General features: G+C 39.6%; 1 pseudogene; it reads left to right on the top strand.

Annotated features, from left to right (window-relative positions):
* The first annotated feature begins 787 nt into the window (after positions 1-787).
* Positions 788-1,120, top strand: LOC118673685 (annotated as a pseudogene).
* The last annotated feature ends 2,897 nt before the right edge of the window (positions 1,121-4,017 follow it).

Here is a 4,017-nt window from a genome sequence, read left to right as displayed (position 1 = left end):
ACTCACAAATAGGCTTTTGGAGTGCAAAGAAGCAAGATATACAGTATTATGGGCTAAGCTGTATCACCCCCAAATTCCTATGTTCAAGTCCTAAACCCCAGTAACCCAGAATGTGACTGTATTTGGAGATACAGAGGTAATTAAGGCTAAATAAAGTCATTAGGATAAACCTGATCCGATGTAACTGGTGCCCTTATAAGAAAAGATTAGGATACAGACAAGCACAGAGGAAAGAGTACTTCAACAAAGAGGGAGAAGACTGCTATCTACAAGCCAAGAAGAAAAGCCTCAGATATCTTGCTGACATCTTGCTCTCGGATTTCTAGCCTCCAAATTTGTGAGAAAAATTATTTCTGTTGGTTAAGGCCACCTAGCAGTTTGCTATAGCAGCCCTAGCAAGCTAATACATAGAATTGATGCCATAATAACAGTTCAAGAAGAATGGAGAAAGCCCCACATACCTTTGGTTCCCTGGGAATGGGGTAAGGGTCATTTATTCAGGCAGGGGCTGTAAGTATAAAAAAAAATATGGATTGGAGTGTAGAAAAAAATAAAAAATGAGAAATCAGGTCTACAGGGGTCACATGGAAGCCAGCTTCTCTTCAAAGATATTTTAAAAAAAAGGTTGACCCAACTCATTCACTCTCACCACCACCTCCACCCCCACACACCCTTCAATGCCAGCAAAGTAAGACATCAATCAAGGAAGTTCACTGCAAATTTTATTTCAGATTTCACTTTTATCAAAAATATCAAGTCCCTGGTCTCTTGGGTCCTCGTTTCCAAGATGACCAAGAAAAGAAGGAATAACGGTCGCGAGGCCATGCGCAGCCTATTCATTGCACCAACTGCCCCCGGTGTGTGCCCAAGGACAAGTCCATTAAGAATTTGTCATGCAAAACATAGTAGAGGCCACAGCCATTAGGAACATCTCTGAAGCAAGTGTCTTCGACACCTATGTGCTTCCCAAGCTGTATGTGAAGCTGCAGTACTGTGTGAGATGTGCCATTCATAGCAAGGTAGTCAGGAATCATTCTGGTGAAGCCCGGAAGGACCAAACACCCCACCCTGATTTAGACCTGTGGGTGCTGCCCCACGACCTCCACTGAAGCCCATGTAAGGAGCTAAGTCAGTGGTTCTCAACCTTCTGGCCCTTTAAATACAGTTCCTCATGTTGTGACCCAACCATAAAATTATTTTCGTTACTAATTCATAACTGTCAAGTTGCTACTGTTATGAATCGTAATGTAAATATCTGATATGCAGGAGGGTCTTAGGTGACCCCTGTGAAAGGGTTGTTCAAGCGCCAAAGGGGTCATGACCCACAGGTTGAGAACCGCTGAGCTAAGTCCTTAAAGAGTGAAGAAAAGTTCTCTGGGAGAAAAATAAATGGAACTTATACTTCAAAATATAAATATAAATAATAAATATATATATATATATATATATATATATATATATATATATATATACACATATATATACTAGAGGCCCGATGCATGAAAATTCATGCAAGAGTAGGCCTTCCTTCCCCCAGCTGCTGGCACCAGCTTCCCTCGGGAACTGGGACCAGGGCTTCCCTCCTCTGGCCACCCGCAGGCTCCCGGGACCCGGGCTGGCTTCTCTCCACCCCAGCTTTGACAGGAAGCATGTCCAGAAGACCTCCAATCTAATTAGCATATTGCCCTATTATATCTATACTAGAGGCCCAGTGCACAGATTTGTGCACCAGTGGGGTTCCTCAGCCTGGCCTGTGCCTTCTCGCAATCTGGGAACCCTTGGGGGATGTAGGGCTGCTGATTTCAACCCAATCCCTGCAGGCCAGGCTGAGGGACCTCACTGGTGCACAAATCCATGCACCAGGTCTCTAGTATGCATATAAGATCTTTGATTAAACTCTTCCCTCCTTCCCCCCTCCCTACTTCCCTCTGAGATTCATCAGTCTCTTTCATGTTTCCATGCCTGTGCATTGAGCATCTGCCCCCCGATAGTGTGTGTCATAGCTACTGGTTGAATGGTCGAATGGTCACTTAGGCTTTTATATAGATATATATAGATGTAGATATATAGATATAGATATAGATATAGATATAGATATAGATATAGATATAGATATAGATATAGATATAGATATAGATATAGATATAGATATAGATAGATATAGATAGATATAGATATAGATATAGATATAGATATAGATATAGATAGATATAGCTCGAGATAGATAGATAGAGATAGAGATAGAGATAGAGATAGAGATAGAGATAGAGATTAAGTCCCTGATGGGTGTGGCTTAGTTGGTCAGGCACCAAAGGGCTGCCAGTTCGATTCCAGGTCGAGGCATGGGTTGTGGACTTGATCCCCAGTTGGGGGCATTCAGGAAGCAGCTGATCAATGTTGCGCTCTGGCATCAATATTTTGCTCTCTCTCTCTCCCCTCCTCTCTCTCTAAAACCAGTGAAAATATTTTTAAATCAAGAAATGCTTTTGAGTAAAAAATTCAAATAACTATTAATCTAGAAGAGGAAGGAATAAATACTGTCTAGGCAGATGAATTGTTTAATTGAAAAGGTCCTGGGAGGAAGTGGTAATTTATTTAAAGACTGAAAAAGAAGGATTTTTAAGGCAAGAAACATGTATTAGAGCAGATACTGCCAGGTAGACGTCTAAAAGAAAGCTCTGGCGATTAATCCTCTCTTCAAATATGAAAGATTTAATGAATTTCTTAAAGAAAATCCTGGGAAAGGGCCTTAAACATTTTAAGGGTTTGCAATTTTTTAAAACTGTGAAACAACTGAATTTTAAATGAGAACTTTAAACCTATCTGTAAATCTAAAGTCATTTTGTTGGTTGGAGATATGAAAATAGAACATGTACTTCTTCCCTCCTAATCAATCATGTCAGATACGTTATACTTTAAAGTGTTTCTTCACATTTAAAAATACTCAGACTAAAATGATCATTTTACTAACTGATTTTTCAGATATTTTTAATATTGATCAGTACTGCTAATGTCTACACACCAAAGAACTTAGCAGTTCTTCAATCTGGCCATTTCATGAAAAAAAGGAAACAAATAAAGAGGTTGTCAATAATATAGTAAAATTAATTTTGGGGGTAGTGACAAAATAGTCATGGGGATGTAAAGTCCAGCATAGGGAATACAGTCAGTAATCCTGTAGTAACTAGGTGTGGTCCCAGGTGGAGACTGGGAATATTGGGGGGAATACTTTGTGAAGTATATGATTGTCTAAACACTATGCTGTACACCTGAAATTAATACAAAATAATATTGAATAAAATGAAGAATAAAATTATTTTTAAAAATTTGAAAACCTCCCCAAATTGCATTTACCATATTCTATTCATTCACTTTTTCCCCATTTAACTTAGAATATTTTTAATCAATCACTTATTATGTGCTAAGTACAGGAAAATCAGAGTGAACAAGATAAGCACTTCTTACAGCGTCCCAGGGAGGCAGGCATTAAACAGTTACATGAATAATTATTTAAGAAAACTAATACTGGGATGAGGAACAAAAACAGGAGTCACCATCAGAAAAAAACTCAGGTACACACAAATTGCATGTCGCTTTGAAAATGTAAAAACAATCCACCTCATCTACCAACTCTCCTCAGCTGCAGTTTCTGCTTAAATCATCTTCATGAACTTCTGAAGAGGGACGTTTGTCTCAGATTGAACGAGGATGTCTTGCCTCGTTTGTTTCTAAATTTGATATGCTTCTAAACATAGATCCTGATCTTGCACATTTTGCGGGAAAAGGGAGAGCTGCACAGTGGGAGAATTCGTAGCTGCAGGAATAGAAGCTGACTCTGAATGGACAAGCACAAGCAGGAGTGTATGTGTTTGCTTAAGGATATAGGGCAGCTCACAGAATTCCCAGCTCCAGGTAATCTTCCAGGAAAAACATCCAAAATTACACTGCAGAACCGGCCTGGGGAGGGAATTACTGGTGCCAAGCAGTAAACTTGCGACTCTTGAACTTGATGTTACT

This window comes from Myotis myotis, unplaced genomic scaffold (genome assembly GCF_014108235.1).
Source record: "Myotis myotis isolate mMyoMyo1 unplaced genomic scaffold, mMyoMyo1.p scaffold_m19_p_18, whole genome shotgun sequence".
Taxonomy (NCBI): Eukaryota; Metazoa; Chordata; class Mammalia; order Chiroptera; family Vespertilionidae; genus Myotis; species Myotis myotis.
Note: the sequence above shows the minus strand (reverse complement) of the source record. Positions and strands in the feature narration are given on the sequence as shown.